This window comes from Peromyscus maniculatus, chromosome 5 (genome assembly GCF_049852395.1).
Source record: "Peromyscus maniculatus bairdii isolate BWxNUB_F1_BW_parent chromosome 5, HU_Pman_BW_mat_3.1, whole genome shotgun sequence".
NCBI classification, from domain to species: Eukaryota; Metazoa; Chordata; class Mammalia; order Rodentia; family Cricetidae; genus Peromyscus; species Peromyscus maniculatus.
In genome coordinates this window covers 33,612,899-33,635,019 of record NC_134856.1, presented here as the reverse complement: position 1 = coordinate 33,635,019, position 22,121 = coordinate 33,612,899, and the positions used below count along the sequence as shown (strand labels likewise).

Below are 22,121 nucleotides of genomic sequence, written 5' to 3'. Positions count from 1 at the left end.
GAACCCACCTCAGGAAAGGAAGGCTCAGTTAGGAACTGTAAATGTCATCAAACTCACAGGATGCAAGTTTGTTCCACCCAGTGATACTTCAGCTCAACTCAACTTGACCTTCTCTTCTTCCCACCCTTGAAATATTTTAACCATCACACAAAGTGGATTTTGCTTCATTTGTCTGGAGACATGACAGAGGACCCTGCGAAGAATATTGGCTTTTTTTTTTTTTCCAAAATGACATTGACATAACTTCACCTCATGGAAAGAAATGTCTTTATTCTAAATGAGTCATGTGGTGGGGACAGTGAGTTTGCAAAGCTGCTTATGCTTTGACTCCTTTAGGGGAGAGGAGAAAGAGGCATTATGTTGGTTGCTGACAAACATTTAGAACAATGAGATCTTCATTTATGCATCAAGATTCATTGCTGTGAACATGGAAAACAGAGAGAAACAAGGAGCTGATTAAAAACTCTGAGGTCAGTTCTCCCTGGGCAAGAATTAGTCACAATACTCCCTTGCTGTAAGATATAGGAAAGGTCATCTACAGGGTGAATGAGGTAGCCTGGCCCTTGTGAATTCACCCAGGGCTTTGAGGTTTAAATCATTCAATCCATGTCTCTGGCTGGATCTTGAGCTTGGCATGTGGTAAATATTCAATGTTAGCAGTTATTACTATTTAGAGATAGCCTTGTAGGGATTGGTACTGTCCTATATGATATTACAAGTCAGATATGACTTTTGAGATTTAATTTAAATGGAATGTAAAACTTAGTTCCTCCGCAGCACAAGCTGCCTTGAAAAGATGTAGTAACTACCTATGGTTGGTGGCTCCTATAGCAGAGAGTGCACAGAAAGAGCCTTTCCAGATGTTCTGCTAGAAAACTATGGTTCAGAAATAAGGAGGTGGCCTGAATTGGAGATTTGTGTGACTTAATCTCAATTTCCTCATCTATAAAAAATAATTGGAATCAAATTAGTCAATGCTATTGAGTATATCTGATGCATAAGTGTTGAGACCAGCTTACAAGTAACTGTAAACATGCACTAGATAGTACCCTAGAATAGGGACAAAGACATAGAGAAGTATAAGAAGGACAAACAAGATGATTATGAAAAGTACTTTCTATAGGGTCAAGCACACAGCTTGTAGTTGGTTCAGTCTTCAACACATGTTCAGTGCATCAGCAATGCATTAGGCACTCCTCTAGGCAGCAGAGAGATGTGAACAAGAGCTGTATCCTTGTGAACTTACAGTCTTAATAAAGAGGCTAACTTTGCTTATGCAACTCTATCAGCAACATGCCCATTCTCCTATGCACTAAAGCCTCCAGCAGTAGAACATGAAGGTAAGAAGTAAGGTTACCTACGAGGGAGTGCCTAACAAAAGGGCATTATCATGGGTGGGTGTATGGATGGACAGATGTACAGAGGAACAGACAGACAGGCAGATGGGAGTAGGCTTGAGAATGCTGAAGCAGTGACCTAGACTCGTAGTGGATCCAGGACTAAGAATTCCCTGGCAAGTGGATATGGCTAAATTGGGGCACTGTTGCCAAGCAACACTAATAAATGATCATAAAGCAGTGTGCAAACAGTATCACATATAAAAGCTTCATCACTGAGAGCAGAAATCTTACAATTCAAATGACTGGGATATACATGGCCTTCATATACATGCTCTCTCTGGTTTCTATTCTGGGATCTGCTCTGACTCACCCTGTCAGCTAGGGCTGCTCCCTAAGCCAAGGAGCAAAACTCCCTTATACTGGTCCTGGACAAATAAACATAATCCACAGCCCAATAAATCCCACCCAGCCCATGGGCTCTCTTATGGCTTGAGTAGTGCATTCTAGGCATCTGGAAGAGCTTTGCCAGGAAGCAAGTGGGGCTCCGCCACTTCTCTTCCTTCCAAAATCTATAGCTCCTAATACTTGCTTTGTAGCTGCCCGATATAACTAAGTAGGGCTGGGTCCCTGGTGAAGCTCTGGATCTACTTCTTACTAATGTAGCATCCCCACATTATCGCTGGTCCTCTAATCTTAGTCTCCTTTCATTTGCTAAGGAAAGGTCACATTTACTTCACAATATCATTAGTAGGATTAAATGACATCAATAAAAAGTGTCTTACTGGTCCGTTTTTGTTGCAACAGAAAATTACTTTAGGCTGAGCACTTATAAGGAAGAGAAGATTATTAGATCATAGTTTGGCAAGTTCAAAAGCATGACACCAGCATGGAGCTATAAGGACCTTCTAGCTACATCACAACATGGCAGATAGAGCACCCTTTTAAAGCAAACAGGTGGAAGCCAGAGGGATTCAAGGACCTCTCTGTTAGAAAATAACCAACTCTCAAGAGAACTTACTTGTTCTACATGAAATTCACATTAATCCTTTTAGAAGGTATCACCCCAAGGGCATAGCACCTTTTACTAGATCCACTCTGGAAGATTATCTCACTGTTCACAGGGCACTCCGACAAGCTTCTAGAGCACAAGCCCTTGGGAGTCACACTCAAACTACATCCAAACCACAGCAGTATCCAAGAATTCGGAAGAAGATAACATACATTCAATGCATGCTGAGGCGGATAGAAAAGAGGAGACATGGTTCAAGGTCTGAGTGCTCGCTCGCACCACCTCTAGGCCTCTGGTCCATCTGTACTTTACTCACCTCCGACCATCATTCACAGGAGGGACCCCAGCCCAATCTTCACTAATCTCCCTGAAGCCCCTGGCACACTACTTTTCCAATTTTAACACAACTCATCCTACTTAAAAGAGCACAATGTATATGAAAAGACAATACAAGAATCAGCCACAACTTTCATGTCCAAAATCTAACTTCCGAACAGTTACACTCATTATATGTTTCAAGTGTCTGGAGCAGGTGGGAACACCACCCTGTAGTCCTGGAAACTGAGCAGGGAATCCATGTTAACCAAAATAAATTCCCACAAATTAAGGTAAAAATATGAACACTAAATATTATGCTTCAAAAGACATAAAATTACATAGTGTCTAAAGTTCTTTCTCTGTCTGATAGTCTACAGGGGTTCTTGCTAAGCTGGAAGGACAGGGTTACTACCCAAGTACCTTGAAGTCATCTCCTCACAGACCTTCCTTTAGCCCACTGCACCCAACATCCTCCATGCAATGGGCTCCACTTGCAGTAACCCTTCACAGAATGTCCTTCCTAGGACATTGTATGTCTCTCATACAAACCAAGTCTTTCCATTTAAAAAAAAAAAAATGTATAATTTATTATATTCTGGCTGCCCCAGGCCCTAGGTTGGGTAAACCAGAAATCAACAATCTTTTCAAATTCTTTGTGCTGTGTATTTTCTGCATGTCTACTGGATAGCCAACTCAGTATACAGACATGATAATAACCCTGGCTGACTCTACAAGGCATAAAAATAATTTCTGGGTCTTCAAGGCATAAGGGTCAACCTCAGAATTAAAGATGCTACCACAGAACATGATCAGGATTATGAAAAACCCCAGGAATTCAGGACAGGACTAAGGATTCCAGAGACAGAGACAAGAGAAGCAGGGTGAAGAACGGGCTTCAGATGGCAGAAGTTAGACAAGACATATAAGATGGGGAAGCAAGAGAGGACCCCCCCCCCCCATATTCAGAACCCCATCCTTCTGATCAGGGCTTCTCTGCCCAGCTCATCCATTCAGATATCTTCCTTTGTAGTTCTGTGTAGCTAGAGTTTTCCTGCCTGACCCACAGTCAGGACAAATCTCTGTCACCTGCCAGTCCCATAGCCGCTCAACCAAGTAAACACAGAGAATTATATTGTTTAAACTGTTTGACCTAATGGCTCAGGTTTCTAGCTATCTAGTTCTTACATCTTAAATTAACCCATTTCTATAAATCTATACCTTGCCACGTGGCTTGTGGCTTACCGGCATTTTCACATGCTGCTTGTCATGGTGACGGCTGGCAGTGTCTCCCCCCACCTTCCTGTTCTCTCAATTCTTCTCTGTTAGTCCTGCCTATACTTCCTGCCTGACCACTGGCCAATCAGTGTTTTATTTATTGACCAATCAGAGCATTTGACATACAGACCATCCCACAGCAGTTCTGATTAATCTGGAACTCGCTGTGTACTGGAACTCACAGCAATCCTCCTCCTTCATCCTACTAAGTTCTGGGATAAGTCATGCATCATCCTTGGCTGGAGCTGACCTTTTTTAAATCCACTAAAGATCCTTGCAGTATCCTGAGTTTGCCAGTCCCTAGGCCACTCTGTGCTTGATATGACCCTTTAGCCTGCTTATGTTCCCGATTCCCTGGGCACTGACCCAAAACGGCACTATGAGTTGGTATTAAGTATGGCAGAGCTAAAATTAGGGCTGTTTCCATAGATATCTACACTTCTGTGGAGCAAATCTGTTTGGCTCCCAAGTGGAATGAAAGTCATGTTTTCATTCTGACTGCAAAGTAACCCTGGGATCTGGGAAACCAAACCTGCTCATATGTGCCAGTGCTTCTGAGCCTTCCAAACCCCTTGGGCCCTTATCTGTACAAGCAACTACCATGGTCATGTGCCCATGAAGAGCCACAAAACATCAAGCAGGAAAGGCAAGGAAGGATACTGCAACTTGGGACACAAATGGGCTAACATGTGCCACCAGCACCTCAGGGTTCCTGCCTCATGATAGAGGGAGGGAATGTTCTTTCCATCCTATTCCAGAAACAGGAAGACTAAGGAATCCACTCACCTGCAAGCTAACATACCACACAAAGCCATGAGTTAAAAAACTTGGCTTCAACTTGTTCAGAGAAACATCCCAGGACTCTGAAGCCAAAGATGCAGATAGAGTGACCCCAGACCTAGCTAGCAGTGATTACCACTGCTTCCTTCTAAGGCTCTGTGCTTGGAGTCTTAGGGGATAATCTCTGCACCCAAGTTAGGGGTTCAGATGTGTATCCCCACATCTGATATTAGGTCCAAACCATTAGGTATATTAGGTCCAAACCATTAGCACTCCAGAAATGTGACCTTATTTGGAAACAGAATTACTGCAAATATAGTTCAGGTGAGGTATACAGGGGTAGGATAGACCCTTAGACTACATGGCTGATGGTATAAGCAGGTACAGAGGGAAAGATGGGGATAAGGCCTATGATACTTCCATCAGCCAAGGAGCACAAAGGACAGCAGTAAGCCAGCAGAGGCTAGGAAGACACATGGAAGGACCCCTGGGTGGTCCTGACAATTCACTGAACTTCAGACTTCTGGTCTCTTAACTTGTAAGACAATAAACATCTGTGAATCTGAGCCACCCCTTTGTAGCACTTTTATTAAGTCCAGTTCTAGGAGACTCATTGTCCTTGTTATAATGTCATGTGACATAGGCTCTGACTCATCTGGGTTTTCCATGAGGACAGTGAAACTTCATTAACAGCAAATAACACTAGCAGTGAATACTAATAGTGATCCTGAATGCTTTATACATAGTAACTCATTTAATCCTGAACAACCTCCTGAGTCTTGTGGCATGCTATAGGAGAGGAAACTCATTCACAGAGAAGTTAAGTACCTTAATCAATGTCACAAGGTTGTATGTGATGAAATCCAAATTAAAATCCAGACTGAGAATGTTCTTTGCCAGCAGTAACCACCTAAATCAAGAAGTAATTGGTGGAGATTTACTTTCTGGTGGTCAGGTTCCAAACCCCTTGGCCTCTTTATCCATTTTGTATTTATTCCACTTGCCCATGGAGAATGTTCTATACTAGGTAGGTAACCACACAAAACAACAATTGAATTAAACTGCAGTGGCTTCCATACGTCTCCTAATTTCAGCACCAGTTCATATGGCAACAGGTATTAGGAAAGGAACTTGGGTATCTCCAAGGAGGCAGAGGAAAACAGCTCATTTTTCACAATGTTTTTCTGTATCTGGAATTCAATTAACATTTAAGGTACACCTGTGATGTGACAGCCCGATGTCAGGCAAGTACACAAGCGACAGCCCCTGCTCAATCTGGAAGGATATAGAAAGGGACAAACTCCCAGAAATTTTGGTAAGTACCAGGACTGAAGTTAGAACCCAGGTGCAGCTGCAGCATAGTAGGGTTGAACTTAGATCCGCACTGGTTAAGTGGAGAGGGCTTCAGGGCAGGGCATGGAAACCTCAACCTTCATTTGCAGCTTTTCCAACACTGCTATGACACAAGCATACCAATACAGAATGCATCTTCCCTCTTCCTCCCTCTCTGAAACTTTTTCCTAAAACAATGAGCTTTTTTCCCCTACTAAATGAAGCACACAGAAGAGGTAGAGACATAAGACTTTGGGTTAATGTTCTATAATGAAGGATGTGGAGTTAGTTGATCACCTTTAGAAAATATTTAAGAGCAGAGCTAGGTAAGTTCATAGACCACCAGCAATAGTGTTGTGGCATTAAACTCTTCAATATAAAGCAAACAGCACAGGGAAAGGTGGGGAAGATCTAGAAGTATCTAGAGAGAAAGTATCAAATCAGACAGCCATTATCATTACCTGCACAGAAAGCTGGCTTGACCATCATGAGAGCTATGTGGCAAAGCAGAAATAACCAACATACTCTTAGACTTGACCCTGCCTCCATGAGCATCTATGCCCTACAGAGCCTTTCTTAGAGCATGTGAGCAGAGGGCCTTGCCCAGCATAGGGCAGACATGTGACTGATGCACCTCATCTCCATCTAAGAATTCAACATAGTGCCTGGGAAAATAAAAGGCAGCTGCCCTTCTCCTTCAGCACCACCATGGCTACCATCTCAAGCTCTATTACTTATGTTCTCAAACCCGCATTTATACCCTAGAAAGCACCCTAGAATGTAAGAACTAGATGTTCAGCAGAGGCATCTAAAGGCCTCACTCACCTCCTGCTGGGAACTGGAGGAGGAGCCAGAGCAGAGTGAGAGGCAGCCAAAGAGCTTCTCCTAACCTAACTGAGAAAACAAGCCTCTTCCATTAAACCCAAACAAAAACCAGAAAGTTGGCCCACTCACCTCTGACCCAGCTCCTCAGGGAGCCCTGACAGTTCTTAAGGACAGAGACTTGGCCATGTCTCTCAGCCAAAATGACAAGATCCACACAGCTGAAGCAATCCTGCAGGTCTGAATTGGTGTTTGGTGTTATTATTCCTGTCCTGTCCACAAAAAGCCCCTTGGATCAGCCTGAGTACTTCTTTTTTTAATGCCTCCAGCACTCCATAGAGGCACACCTAGATGAGCAAGCATAAGCTCTTTCTGGATGAAAGAGACACATGGTGGAGTTTATTTGTGTCAACTTTTCAGAATAGTGTCAAAGGGAATACAGGAATGGAAAAGAATTCACATCAGTTCATGGGGACCTTGAGGGAAGCTGGGATGTAGAAGGTAGTAAAATCTGGATCTGGGCTAGGGGTCCTGACCCACACAGTCTTCCAGGAAGTGCAGAGCAAGGATGCTGAGCTCAGAGTGCTCTATGTCCCTAGGGCCCATCCCCCACAGAATTGTGGCACTGAAACTGTCTGACCTATTCTGATGGCCCTTCTTTACATCCCCACTGCTCACTGCCTACACTCTTGCCCTCTTCCCTCCCCCTACACTCCCCAAGCAGACCCGAGATCAGTCTTCCACCTCCAGACAAGTATAAATCACTGGTTTCTCCTCCTCTGCTGCCTGGATTCATCCTCTCTCATCTCACCTCCCACCCTGACATTTCTCCTCCTCTCCCACCTCCACCATTCCTCTCTTCTGGTCCTGTTTTCCTTCCTCCCCACAAGCCTCATTTTTCTTGGCTGGTCTATGCATTGTTAGGCTCCTGTAACCCCTGAATATGGGCCATCAGGACAACAGAGAGTCAGAGAGTCTTAGTGCTTGATCAGGGCACACCTGTCAGCCAGGACCTAGTATAACATACTGGGGAGCCAGTTTTCATTTCTCTAATCTTCTCCGTTGTGAGGAAAGATGTTTCATAGAATGACATGACCTCATAACTTTCCCCCCAAAATATCAGGGTCTGACCCAAATAACCAGGTAAAGCAAATGTGACAAATGAAACTTCAGTCTTCGGGTTCTAGCTATGCTTAGTATTTTGAATGGACCATAAAATGAATGATAATGGTCCCATTTTCCCCAGAATTATTTAGGGGTGAGGGGAGTATGTAAGTTACATTTCTCATTGTTATGACAAAATAACTGATAAAAACCACTTCTAGGAGGGAGAAGGCATCATGCATTTATGGTAAGAAAAGTGTGGTGGCAAGAACATGAGGTGGCTATGCTACAGTCAGAAAGCACAGTGAGATGAGCCCTAGTGTTCACTTTCTACCTTTCAGTCAGTCCAGTATGTCAACTCGAAGAGTGATGCTGCCTGAATTCAGGATGGGTCTTGCCAGTGCAATGAAGCGAATCAAGACAAACCCTCCCACGTATACTCAGAGGCTTGTCTCCTGGGTGATTCAAAATCCCACCAGGTTGACATTATTAACTGCCACATGCTCTTTAGTTGGCAAGCCCCAAATGGTTCTGCCACCACTCACAGGAAAAGAGGAAGTCAAGTGCCTCTGGTTCAAATCCTACATCGGCTTCCTATGGGATGTAGAAGTCTGGGGCAGGAACATAGCTAGTCTGTGCCTCAATCTCCCTGTCTAGAAACCACAAATAATAAACTACCTTCTGCTCCTGAATGCTCCAGAATTCACAAACAGCTGCATTGCAGTTTTAGGAATGTTTAATGTACATCAAGCCTTCAATGAGATATTCTAAGTGCTTTACTGTGAATAGTGAACACAACCTGAACAGATCCAGACTGTAGTGATCTCCATTATGCTCAGGATCAGAGAGGTCAAGAAACTTACCCAAACTCACATGGCTAAGCAGAGGATGCAAGACTTTCTTCCCCTGAAGTTCCAGAGAAATTCCAAGCAGTCTCTGCTAGAGCCCTATGATGTCATGCCCTGAAGACAGCACAGGGTAAGTTGTTCATTCTGTAACTAGGGTCATAGTTATAAACTACACTGGCTTCATTTCTAAGAATCCCTGCCTCCAGAGAGGAGATCTTATTTGGCAATTGGGGAGTTAAATTCTAGTTCCAGTGGCATGGCTTGTGCCTCTACCCACTTCCCACCCCCGCCGCTGTGATGAAAGAAGATGGCTGAGAGAGCCGCCCAGCTCTATAAGATAAGCGGCAGTCTCTGGGCCAAAGAGGCTGGGAAGATCTCCATCCCAAAACTGTTGGCAAAGCACTTTATGGCCTGTGGCCAAATGTAGAATGGCAGCTACCACCTGTCCTTGACTGGGGAAGTACGGGCCAGAGGGCCACACCACAGAGAGCAAAACTCCTCAGCTTGAATACATGTCACCTCAACCATCCAAGGGGACTCCAGAGGTGAGGGAGACTGCCCCCTTAGTGACCAGGCCTGATCCATCCCCTGATTATTAAAATCCAAAACCATACAGAAGGAGACTCAGTCTCAGTAAGCCCTGCAGCAGTCAGGCAACCAGGGACTGAAGCTGGCATGGGGAAAATAGCACTTGGATGGGAGAGAGATCTCGAGCCGGTAAATTGAAGACACCTTATTATAATTTGTTGTGTCGTGTTTAGTTGATATCCCTGGGAGGCCTGCTCTTTTTTCTTTGAAGGGAAATGGAGGACGAGTGGATCTGGGGGTGGTGAGGGAGAAAAGGAGGGGGACTGAGAATAGTGGAGAGAGGGGAAACTGGTCAGGATATAATGTGTGTAAAGAATAAAAATTAAAATTTAAAAAAAAATTGAAGATATCCCTTGCCAGTGCCCTGAGCATTTGCCATCAGCAAACAGAAGAAAAGCCCCTTCGATGAAGGGCCCTTCTACACTGCTCTGAAAGACTCCTGTAGCCACCATCCAAAATGGGCTCTGTTGGAAACTCTGGCAGGTGAAATGCTGCCATCAGTCCTGGGCCAGGAACCTGCTTGCCCCTGGTTCCAGAAGCAATGGTTGGTTCCTCACAGCTGTACAGCAGCCTCTCCAAAACAACATTCAACATGAATGTCCCTATCTTCAAATTGCAAACAAATACCTTAAAGCATCTGCAACAGTAATATTATGTGGGATGTCAGGGGCAATCTAGTCAGAAGTCAAGATGCAAACCCCTGGGAGGGGCACAGGGGCAGTGGTGGAGGCCAGGGCTGTCTGTGGTTTCAGTAATGTTGTCTCAGAGTTGATCACACAGGAACATGGCCTTTGGGAATGTCCACCAAGCTGCACAGTTGATAGCCTTAATTATCAACTCAGTAGTTGAGAAATGCCTCCAAGATTAGTGAAACACACCTCTGCATGTGTTTGTGGAAGCATTTCCTGAGATAGAGCACAAGGGCTCTAATCCAGTCAACGATGACATCCATTGACGGACTCAAAGTCTACCTAAACTGCCAGGAGGTGGTAGAAATGTTAATGGTGGGGCCTGGCAGAACGAAGTGGGTTGCTGAGGAGTGGAGTGCCTCTGGAGGTTAATTTTGGCCCTGGTCTCCTTCTGCTCTTCTTTCCGCTTCTGGGCTGCCATGCAGTGTGCTCAGCTTCCCTTCCTCTTCCTCCATTGTGTCTTGTCACAGACTGAAAGCAATAGTGCCATCTCACTGTGGACTGAGACCTCTGAAACTCTGGGCCAAAATGCATCCTTTCAACTTTAAACTGTTTCTCTCAGGTGTCTGTCAACACTACAAAAAGACCAAATGACACTCACATGAACCAGCCTCTGTGACAGTCCTCAACTTGGAGGAAGAATTCTAAATTTAAGCTAGGCAAGGTGATACACAATCCAAGCACACAGGAAATACAAAGGATCAGAAGTTCAAGGTCAGCCTCAGCTACACAGTGAGATCCAGTCTAAAAAAAAAAAAAAAAATCAAGCAATCAAAACAAAAATCCACTAGAGATATGAACACATCTAGTATCATTCTTTGTTTACCCAAGGTTATAGCCATAAGGCCACCATCCATCCAATGGTACAACCAGTACCTAGACATCCTACAGATGCCCAAATATGGGGACTCACAAGTACGTTCACTCATTCCACAAAGACATCCTGAGCACCATGTGCCAGGCACAGATCTAGAGAAGGACAACAATCAAGAAAGCAATTTCTTTTAAGTTTATTTTATGATCCCAAACAGAGGGAACTAGGGACCACAAATGAGGCCCTGCTTTGTGTGACAGGTGCCCAGAATGTGGAACTGCAGTAAAATTAACCCTTAAGAATGCTACAGGGTGTGATGCCACATCTTTAATCCCAGCACTTGAGAAATAGAGGCAGATAGTTCAAGGCAGTCTGGTACACAAAACAAGTTCCAGGACAGCCAGGGCTAGACAGTGAACCCCTGTCTCAAAAAATCAAAAGAGAGAGAGAAGAATGCTTAACAGATCAGCCTACTGCAGATAATCCCTTAGGCCTTCACATTCTAAGCACTGTAGTACAGACCAAATGGAAGCTGAAAGTCTTTTCCAAGATTTTTTTTTCCTTCAAGTTTTTTTTTTTTTTTTTTTTTTTTTTTGAGTTAATCACTACAGCAAGGCTCTTGGAGATAAGATCATTCAGGTTCAAGCCTCCACTATATGGCTCTGGGTAACTTTCTAAGCCTCCCTGTACATCAGGGTCCACATCTTCAAAGTGGAAGAAATAATTAGTAGTAGTGTTGTGGAAACATTAAACAATTAATAATTCTGGCACATGGTTAGCACTTAATACATGCTAGCTAGTACTGCTTTCACAATTTCTATGAATTCCTAGTAGGTTGCCTTTCTCAATGTCCTCCCAGGAACTCTGCCCCAGGCTTCATGCTTCACCAAAATCTTATGAAACAAAGTATTCATAGTGGTCAACAATGGTCATTCAATGAATGTCCCTCTCAAGAAGAAAAATAGAAAAAGAGAGACAGGTGGTACTAGGGTTTGAATATGAAACATTCCTCAGAGACCAAATGTCTGGTCACCTGGAACCCAGCCGGGGATGCTATTCGGAGAAGTCATGGAACCTCCAGGCAATGACTAGAAACGGGAAGTGGATCACTGTGTGGGTGGGCCTTGAGGGATACTAGCCAGCTCTGCTTCAGTCTGAGCATTCTTCACCCACTGAGATATGAACATGCCATGCTATAAGCTCTTGTTACCATGGAGGAAGACCCAGCCACCATGATCTCCATCTTCAGTAGACTATACCCCTTAAACTGTGAGCCAAAATGAAGTTCTCATTTAAAATGCTCCTTATGAGGAATTTGTCCAGAGTGATAAAAACAGTATCAAAACAATACAAGAAGAGATCGGACTGGAAAGATGGGGAAGCAGGAGGAAGAAAACTCAATTCCCCAAAGAATCACTTCATCTTTGCCTTAGTTCTTACCAACCACACTGTTAAACACTGCAGTGTGAGCCACAAATAACTGCAGAAATGCTCTGAGTGTAGCCAGAGTGAACCAAGCTATGTCACAAACTAAAACACATCAGGTGTCCAAAATATAGTATTAAATAAAGTCAGTGTCTTAGTTAGGGTTTCTATTGCTGCAACAAAACACCATGACCAAAAAGCAAGTTGGGAGGAAAGGGTTTATTGTGGCTTACACTTCAGCATTGATATTCATCAATGAAGGAAGTCAGGACAGGAACTCAAACAGGGCAGGATCACAGAGGCAGGAGCCAATGCAGAGGCCATGGAAAGGAGCTACTTACTGGCTTGCTTCTCCTAGCTTGCTCAACCCACCTTCTTTTAGAACCCAGGACCACAAACCCAAGGATGGCACCACCTACCAGGGGCTAGGCCCTCCCCCATTAATCAATAACTGAGAAAATGCATTACAGCTGGATCTCATCAAGGCATTTCCTCAACTGAGGTTCTTTCCTCTGATGACTCTAACTTGCGTCTATTTGACACACAAAACCAGTATAGGCAGTGAAGATTTCTTTATGTATTTTGGTTATAATGAGTTAGATATAACATTAGTAAAATTAATTTCACCCATTCCTTTCCGAAAGTTTGCTGCTGCTAAGGTTTATAACTATACATGTGACTTGTATTTCTATTCGTCAGAGCTATTCTGGCATAAAATTGTGTTTCTATGCAGTCAAAGTTCCTTCTCCACTGTTGTAACAAGATGTCCCATCTCAATACATAAGCATGCTGATTTTATTTTTGTAGATGTGAAAGCCAAACCTGGGAGGAATGGGTGGGATTTTCCCAAGATCACATGGATAACAAAGGAGAAGATCAGATATTTAATGCTAAATCACCTGAGGCTCTGAATCAGTTTCTCAATGCAATGGTGTCTTTACATCACCATCCCAGGAAAATATAAAGAACAAACACATAATCACTTGTCACGTGGATTACCAATGGGAGGCTGTGTTTTATAGAGTGATATCCCGGGAACAGACAGTGTTTAAAGAGGGTCTAGGCAGATGGTTGCAAGGATAAAATCAGGAACTGATATTCACTCTTACTACCTGGTCACAAGTGGCAATTCTTGGCTTAGCCTTACTGTTGTGACTGCTCATGTGCCTGTCACAGACACAGTGTCTTACATGAACTAATACTGAATTTCTCAAATACCTCACAAGAAATGCACTGTTTTTGCATGTGTGTGATATGCATAAATCCATGTGAAAAAAAATTATCATATATGTGAGTGCATGTGTGCTGGTGTACAGTCACATGTGTGCACGTGTGTGTAGAGGCTCAAGCTGAAGTTAGATGTCTTCCTTGCTCTCTTTCCATACTATTTACTGTTATAGAGTCTCTTGTTGAACCCAGAACTCAGATTCTAAGGGGTCTGGCTATCCAGTTTGCTCCCAGGGATCTCTATTCCACCTTCCTAGTGCTGAGATTACAAGCACTCACCACACCTCCCCAGCTTCTCCGTGAGTTGTGGAGATCTGAACTCTAGTCCTCCCAATTGCTCAGCAAGCTCTTCACCCTTTGAGCCCTCTCCCTAATACCTAAGCAATGGACTCTTTATTCCCACTTACATCCCATTTACAGATGAAGAAACAGACTCACATGAAAGAGCAAGCATTTGTCCCAAATCACCCAGTTAATTAGTGGCAGACAAAGAACTCAAAGCCAGCCTTTACCTATCCTCCTGGCATCCCTTCCTACCTCCCATCTGGACCCCTCTGATTCTCAGTGCTAGACTACGTTTAGATCTCAACAAGCCCTACAAGACCAGGCTCAAGTTAACTATTCAATAGCATTAGTACAGCTCTATCCCATTTCCTAAAATCCACCATTCCTCCCTTTAGCCAGCAGTGAACTTTCAACATCACCTCTCCTGTACCAACCTGAAACCGAATTTGTTTCTTCTGTGTGTATTACCTTGTGTCAGTGTGAGCACTTTCATAGGAAGACTGCTTTCTCCACAGAATTATCTCTGGCACCTGGCATTCCAACAGGCACATATGAATTACCCACTAAAAATTTGAGGTTGATTTAGTGAATGAAATTTGAGGTTGATTTAGTGAATGAAATCATCAGCCAACTAACCAACCAATTCTGGGTACTTTGGTTTTCTGTTCTGAGTCCCTTTTCCCAGCAGCTTCCTTTCCTGAATTTGGATGTTCCTCCCCACAGGTGGCTTCTCTACCAATCTGTTGTTGTGGAGAGAGGCCAAGTGTATTGCTTTCAACTGCAACCTACCTAGTAACACCAATTGTCCTCTCTCTTTCTCTCTTTCTCTCTCTCTCTCTCTCTCTCTCTCTCTCTCTCTCTCTCTCTCTCTCTCTCTCTCTCTCTCTCTCTTAATTGCTAGGTTAATCACACCCTCCAAAAGTTTCCACCCACAACAAAGGGCATGTTCTTATTCTGCAATCACCAAGGAAACAGGAATCAGCTGAAGGGAGAGGAAAAAAAAAAACAGAATCCTGTGGCCCTCAGGACCTGGCCTAATGGTTGTATTTTTTCAGAACATTTGAGTCTAAGTCAAATCAGATGGGAAAAAAACCCTTGAACAAAATCTCAACTACTCACCAAGTCTATGAAGCAAATAAGAGTAGGCTATGGTTGACTTTCTCATTATGCCTCCTCTATCCTGTAAAGCGACTGTTATCATACCAGTGTCCAGAGAGGGAGTGAGGCTCAGTTGAGAAATATGCCAGTCTGACAGAACCTCAGAGCACAGAGCCAGGCTCACTCCTCATCATTGTATGAGTCACATCCATAATGCACACACCATTGCCCCCTTGTTTATGCCTGACCCCGGCTCCCGACTTACAGCAATATCATGGACATTTCAGAGACAGGGGGCCACCATATGTGGTGTCCCTCTGTGAAAGATTCATTAACTTCCCAGTCATAACAGACTGAGAGGTTCTTCTACTTTATCAGCTACACCTTGCTTCAAATTATGGAAATTTTCCCTTTTGGGCATTTTGGTTCTTTCTGCTTCTCTTACATAAAATACTATATCACTCTCCCTTGTCCATCTCCACATGCAACATTACTTAAATAGTAAGTACAGAAGCAGAAGTACAGAAGAAACAGTTTCTATTTACTGTGGTTTTTATCTGAATGCACTTAGAGCATACTTTATTACATTAACGTAGTTTGGGGCCAACCAACTGAAGAGCATAATATTATCCTTTTAAATGTTCCATTTTTGCTAAGTAGCTTTTTTTCACTTTCAATAAAGATATAACAAAGGCTGTAAGGCCAAAATGCAATGACATTCCCTGACTGGCTCCCATATGGAAACTGGAATATTCCAGATGCTTTCCTGTGTACCAGGTTTACAGAAGCACACCCTTGAACCCCTGGCACCGGAAAAGGAGTGTGGTGCCCAAGACAAGCTGCATGGCTTACTGTCCAGCTTAATGAGCAAACTGCTCCAAGCCTGCATCAGGCTCTGTGCCCCTGAGGTCTTGTGTTCAGCGGCCAGGTAAAGTCACCTCCAGCTCAGAGTGAACAGGTGAAGAACTCAAAGGGGGGATGAACATCTGTCCAGAAAGCTGGTCTAAACCTCACCATCAATGAGTTCTGAGAAACAGAAGATCAAAGAATTAGATTCATAACAAATCTTATATATGGTTATAAATTGATCCTTTCTAAATGCACAGAGGAACCTGGTTCAAAAGTCTTGGTTTATGAAGATACATTTCAATTCCAAGTGATTACAATAAAGAATCATGGCAATTTGGTTTCTAAGTGTTATCAAAATATAAGTGGCAAGTTTATATGGCTCTCATGAATTGGCCCTTTTCCCTAGAATATGCTAAATAGAGACAACCACTTTGATTGAGACCATGCTTTGAAAAAAAGACCCACCTACAGTATACATTTCAACCATGTGAGTGAGCTAGGTCAACAAGCTGTAATAAACAATGACAAGAGGTTAAAACTACAGTTAATCTAACAGGAGTCCTAAGAAGAGGTGACACTTCCATGGTAAGAACATGCCAATAATGTCACTCTGGGTTTGCTTTCCAGAAGGCAGCTGATACCACAAAGAATCCAAGGGTAGTGCTATACCCAGGATGGATAAATGGCATGAGATATACATGTATGGTATACAGCACATGATCAGAGCAAGCACCATACCACTTCTTCACCAAAACAAGGGCTTCCCATCAATTCTATCCATGCTGAAAGTCAATCCAGGCTATATTCAAATCCTCCCAAATGACTCCCACTTCTGTCTCTGGCAGTCTCAAAGGGATGGGTAAAAGACAGCCCGGCCAGCCAGAGGACTTGGCTTAGGAAAACCACAAAGATGAACTTCAGCCTAAAAGTAAAAGCTGTGTTATCAGTAGAACCAAAACAGTAGCACTGTCCTTGACAACTAGGATGATGGTGGATAAGGCAAAAGGCCCACTGTCACACTTACACAGGGCAACAGGCATGACTGTTTCAGGGCTAGAACCACTGCTGAGCACTGGGCATCCCCTGCTGAAGTAGCTGGCCAAGTCTCTTCACGTGCCCATGACATTCTGTGACTTTCTGTATTGTGATTACCTTGAACTCTGAGATTCTCAAGTTATGGGCATTTCAGTAGATATACTGGTCACTCTTAATTTATCTCTCCTTAATCCAATTTTCCTCACACAGAACCACAAACCTCCCCAATGCTCCTCAGATCCAAGGAGGCTGTGAAACACAACACACAGCTAGATGAATTATGTCAGAAATGAGACAACTCATCACGATGGGCTGCAGATTCCAAGTCAATATTGCATGAGGGTTGGGCTAGAACACTCCTACAAATCTGCTTGGCCCCAACACTGGAGTTGCCTGGCTAGCAGAAAGCAGCGACTAGATCTTTATGTCTCAGTCTGCTCACACTAGACCCTTCAAAGGCATTATAGTGGGACAGCACACACACCTCCAACCTGCAGAGATGAGGCAAGTGTCATCAGTGGCTGCCACTCTGCTACCATCCTGGGAAATTTCACTGTTATTTTCATCTGAGAGCTGAGAAAAACTAAAATTAATGAAGTGAGTATATCACCACAGGACTAGAGAGAATAAAAGCAACAAAGAAGGAGATGTAAGTATTCCCCAATACCCCCTGACATACTATCTCCAAATGGAGTTATATTAAGCACCTCCTTTTAGCTTCTCATTTGTATTTTAGTACAACAAGATCTTGATGCTGCCCAACAGCTGATGCTAGCCTCAAACCCCTCCCACCTCAGTGTCCCTAGTACTGAGATAACAGACATGTCCCACTACCCCCAACTCTGTGGTCTGTCTTTGAGACAGTTAGCAACATGGGAATTAGCCTACACAGTCCTGATGGAGATGAGTTGATTCACACCAGTTTCCCAGTGCCCATGAGAACCAAAGTGAATGGGCCTTTAACATCATCTTTTACTACTTTTCTAGGAAAGTGCTCCTTCCAGACACATGACCCCCATATAGTCTCTCACTCAGCAACTGAGGAAGATCCTAGGCACTCAGCTCTTTCCCTCATGACCCGTTCTTTCACCTTCTTCAAGTGTTCAGTCATCTCCATGAATTCCTACTTCAAAAAGCAAGCTCAGGCTGAGAAGTGGTTCAGGAGGTAAAAATGCTCGCTGCCTAAGCCTGTCAGACTTAGATCACCAGAACCCACATATACAAATCAGATGAGGTGGCACACATCCGTAATCCAACACTCCTCTACAAGTGGGGAGGCAGACAAAAGAGCTCAAGGGTTAGCTATCCTGGAATGTAAGCATGGCAGAAACAAGAGGGACTCTGACTAACGAGGTGGAAAAAGAAAACAGACTCTTCAAAAGTTGTTCGCTGACCTCCACATAAGAGTCATGACACACACACACACACACACACACACACACACACACACACACACACACACATACTTTAAAAAATATTTTTTATGTTAATACATTATCTTTCTGTGTGGTATTTCACTATAAAGAAGGTATGTTCTCTTTGTTTTATGCAATACTGTCTTCCCCCAAGCAGATTATGAGCTTCTCAGGGACAGGGCCAAAAATCACTTCATCCACCAAAGAACCCAAAGTGCTTAGGGCAAGTCTCACATCAAGTGATGCTCAACAAACAGCTGTGAAATAACTCAATTAAAAAGGAAAAACTAAAAGAAAATCTAAGTCTACAACAGGTTGGTCACAGGTGGCCATACTACATCAGAGTGTCATCCAAAGCCATTCAGTCTACTCCCTCACTAATTCATCATAGTTGAACTGTCCTCTCTTTCTCTCCGGGCTGCTAGAAACACAAGATTTGGAAGCAATTGTGTATTTACAAAGGTTTCCCTGCATTGCTGTATGTCACATTTTTTCCCTGGTAGCATTAAAGAAAGTGCATTTTGTACAGGGCTATCCTGGGGATGAGTCAACCTGGAGGAGCTGCCTACTTATCAAGCTCCACATGCCTTCTGAGGGCTATGCATCATGCCAACTCCAGCAAAAGGCTACCCTGGAGAGGCCTGTACCACTACCAAGCCCTGTACGTTTGGCTAGAATGTCACAACTATGCGGGAAATCAGTAGGAGACTAGGCAAGGCCAGATTGGGAGGCCCTGAAAGGCCACATGCCACCATCCTGCAGAGTTGGCAGAGTCTCGAGGTCATGGCTTACACTGCAGGCTGACAACACAGCCTTTCATCTGCTGGCCCAAGAAGGGAAGTCCACACCTACTGCAAATCACTGTCTTACTGGCACACAGTCACGGACTCCAAAGTCAACCTTCCTAGAACAATATCAGGCAACTGGAGGCTTCTGAATGCTCAAATTGCCCTCTCCCCATTCTCTGAAGCCCAAAATCCCTGCCAAGCACAAAGGCAATATCATCTGAGCCTTCCTGGCACCAGTAGTACATGGATTGTGAGGCTTTCTGTAAGAGAAAAACTTTTTTTTTCAAAAAATAAGCATAGGTAACACCTTTAGAGAAATACAAATGATAGCTGTGGTTTGTGAGTGTGAACTCGGCAGGTTTAGTTTGGGTTTGGTTTTTGTTCTTACTGTTGCTGCTTTAGGCAGTGTGAGTGATTAAACCCAGGGCCTTGCACAAGTCAAGCAATCACTCTCTCTACCACTGATATCTACAATTTCCTTTCTAAAGGGTCACTTAGAGTGACAAGAGTTCACATCCCCTTTATTACTGAGCTCTTCCCACAAATTTTCACTCCATATCTACAAAACCCTCTCAATGACCATGCTAATATCCCAATTTTATAAAAAGGAAACTAAACTCCAAAGTGGCTTAGTGGATGTTTACGCACTATCCTTTCTTCCAACTTCTTCCCTCTGAGTTTGAGGCCTAATGAGACAGTTCATTACTTGGTCACCCTATAAAATACTGCACAGAAACAAAAGGAAGCAGACTGTCATCCGCCTATACAAAACGAGGAGGATCCTTGGGGAGAGCAGGAATCTTCACCCAGGCTTCTTGTCCTCACTCCATACATATAAAGGCACAGAGGAAGAAGACATAGAGGGACACCCTGTGGCTGTTGGGCTTTCCCTTCTCCTAAGAATAAAGTAAGAAAGGACCCCAGGGCAATTGTTTAACTCACAATTATCCTAAAGCTCTGATTAAACATATATTCCCATTTTGCCCATGGAGAAACTAAGGCTGAGATTATATGTAACCCATTCAAATCCAAGGAAGCAAGCCACACATGCTTTCAAACTTAGGGTTGCCTGGCTTAAAGAGTCTTCCATAGGCCACACCAGGCTCTAAGACTTCAGCCCAGACCACTAGATACCAAGGCAATGACTCACTGGTTCACCCAGTATAACTATTCACATGAATGACTAAGAAACTACATTGATTTTACATAAGATCCAAATGCCAGTTTTAAAAAATTAAATAAAAATAAATTAACCTGGAAGTCCCAGAGAACGTGAAGAAGCCCAAAGAAAAACACTGTTTTGAGTCAAAATATTCAACATCTTCAAAAACCCCTTCCTGTGGCTTTTATGACTAATTCCATTTCTTTTCCAATCTAAGGAATGACACATGCATGGTGGATAAGTATCTAACAAGATGTGATCACATGCAGTGTCTATGTCACAGACAGTGGTGAGGATATAGTTAGCATGTACGGTCCTAAATACCTACAAAGAACCTTCACATGAATCCTCACACAATACTCCCTAGAGTCTAAAATAACATCACCCACTTTACAAATAAGGAGATGCATATGGTCTGTCCAGTAGCTTAAAGTTGCTCCCAAAGTCACATCAAGTGCCTGACCAGGTCTGCCTGGTCTTAAAGCCCACACCTCACTCCCACAGAAAAACCCTGTTGCATAACTCTGTCCTGACATGGCATCATTGTTGCCTTGCTTAAATCTCTGCAGCTGTGACTTCCTGCAATAAGATCTTCACAAGATTGGTCTTTCCAATCTTGTGTATTTCCTTATGGAATAGGGAGCAGAGTCCTCACAAGGTAAACAAGGCCTCTTCCCTCTCAGTGGATCTACAAGCCACTAACAACTGCTGAAAAGAGATTCTTTGTTGGTGGCACAGCTGCCCATAAACTGCCCATGCCTCAGGATGTAACCCCAACTCCAGTGAGACTCACAGTTCACCAAACTAGACTTTTGTGAAAAGGTTTCTTTGGTCTGCTGTTGTCCTCTCTATCTGCGGTGAACAGAAATACACTCCCAAGGAAAAGTCACACAATGAACATATCCTGGGAACCATGAGAATCAACAGGTGACACCTGCTTTGCAAATTCTTACCACATTCCCCTCAAAAGCACCACTGCTCTGCTTTAATTACAGGAGCTGCTCCCAAACACCCTCACTGAATATAAATGAAAAGTGTTCGCATTCAGCTGCATTGTCTTTGGTTTTATTCTCGCATTGGCAAGTGCAGCTGTCTTGACAATTTTTGTGGCAAAGGTCCAGGAATCCAGCTCCCTCCTGGGCTAGGCAGACTTTTGTGCCTAGCATTCCTCGGCTCCACTTGTGACATCTTTTTCACTGAGAGAAAAGAAGGCAAATCTTCTGCAGTCCACTCATTCTTAAGTTTGAGATTTGGGAGATGGATTAACTTGTGCTGGAAAACCATGCATGTTGGTATCCTTAAATAATCCCTCTTTTTTTTTTTTTTTTTTTTTTCTTGCCCTCTGAAGCCTTAACACAGGGTAAATAAGGCTTCTGGGGGGTGGGGGGGCCTCATTCAGTCCACTAACATTCAGACCACTAAATGAGAGCAGAGAACATGGGAGGCAAGCCCTGGATCTGGTGTCTGCAAGGGACCTTATAATGCTCATGGGCAAGGAGAAAAGGAGACCTAAATGGAGTAGTGTGTGCTTATGTATGGCATGTAGTATGTATATGTGCAGGTATATATGCCTGTGTGCATACATGAAGAGTCCAGAGGAAGAAGATTGGTGTCTTCCTCTATCACTCTGCACCTTACTGTCTTGGAAAAGTCTCTCACTGAACTAGAAGCTCATCTCATGCGGTAGGCTGGCTGGCCAATGAGCTCTGGGGATTGACTTGCCTACATTCCTCAATATTGGGGTTATAGGTACATGCAGCCATGACGATTTGTTACATGGGTGCTGGGGATTTCAATTCAAGTCACCCTAATTTGCAGACCAAGCACCCTTACCTACTAAGCAATCTCCCCAGCCTCAATTTTGCTTTTCTTTTATATCATTACTACAGGCAGATGCAAACAGCTATGTTTGCTACAA

The 22,121-nt window shown here is 43.6% G+C and overlaps 1 protein-coding gene across 7 annotated transcripts in view; it reads right to left on the bottom strand.

Annotated features, from left to right (window-relative positions):
- The window catches only part of Large1 (LARGE xylosyl- and glucuronyltransferase 1), a 513,859-nt gene that overhangs the window by 469,056 nt on the left and 22,682 nt on the right, over window positions 1-22,121 (bottom strand). Inside the window, exon 1 of one of the 7 annotated variants that reach the window (XM_076571995.1) lies at window positions 8,844-10,690. The exons of the other annotated variants lie outside the window; for them this stretch is intronic. The gene's annotated coding sequence lies outside the window, so the exon portion shown is untranslated. Of the gene's footprint in view, window positions 1-8,843; window positions 10,691-22,121 lie in introns of those variants that run through there. 7 annotated transcript variants of the gene reach the window in all.